The 750-nt window shown below is 52.7% G+C and overlaps 1 protein-coding gene across 1 annotated transcript in view; it reads right to left on the bottom strand.

Annotated features, from left to right (window-relative positions):
• The window catches only part of LOC104999225 (serpin B4-like), a 10,435-nt gene that overhangs the window by 1,253 nt on the left and 8,432 nt on the right, over nucleotides 1-750 (bottom strand). The gene's annotated exons all lie outside the window — the stretch shown is intronic.

Raw genomic sequence — 750 nt, 5'->3', positions numbered from 1 at the left:
CCAGGCTCCTCTGTCCATGGGACTCTCTAGGCAAGAATACTGGAGTGGGATGCCGTGCCCTCCTTCAGGGGCTCTTCCTGACCCAAGAATTCTGGGTGATCAATTCTGACAATACCTTGTTCATCAGAACTGATGAACAGGTCATCAATTCTGAAGAACTGATTTCAGCTGACCTTTACTGGTCAGTTTTCTTCTTCCCTTTCCTCCCTTCCTGTTCCCTCAATAGCTTTGTCTCTTGTTTCCATTCCCTGTCTTCTTCATTCTGCACATTGAGTTGCTGTAGGTTAAGCCTATGTTTTGGAAGGGAGGTAGGATACGGTTCATGGGATGGAGACGTCCAGCCCCTCCCTGGGTGGGGTGGACACTGTGACAATCCACTGGGAGGGGGCCGTGGGCCAGGACCCTTCTCCTGCAGGTGGTCATTTCTGCAAGAAGGATGGTGTAACGGAGAGCGGCTTGTTTCCCAGTTAAGAAAGCAAAAGTGGACTCTTCATATTTTCTCTTAGGGATTATAACCCGGAAGTTACGCCTTTAATTTAGAAACAACTTATGAATCAACCTGAAGTCTGAGCAGAGACTTGGGATCCACAAGACACTGTCATCCAGACCCAGCTGTGCCTGCAGGGGGCTGGCCCTGGGAGCACCCCCACCCGTTTCTCTCCGCATGACGTGGACCGTCCACCCCTGCAGGGCCTCCCCACCCTCTGCAGTCTCGTCTCACCCCGCTCCTGACAGCCCGGTCAGGGTCCA

This window comes from Bison bison, unplaced genomic scaffold (assembly GCF_000754665.1).
Source record: "Bison bison bison isolate TAMUID 2011002044 unplaced genomic scaffold, Bison_UMD1.0 scf7180017864349, whole genome shotgun sequence".
In the NCBI taxonomy this organism is placed as follows: Eukaryota; Metazoa; Chordata; class Mammalia; order Artiodactyla; family Bovidae; genus Bison; species Bison bison.
Note: the sequence above shows the minus strand (reverse complement) of the source record. Positions and strands in the feature narration are given on the sequence as shown.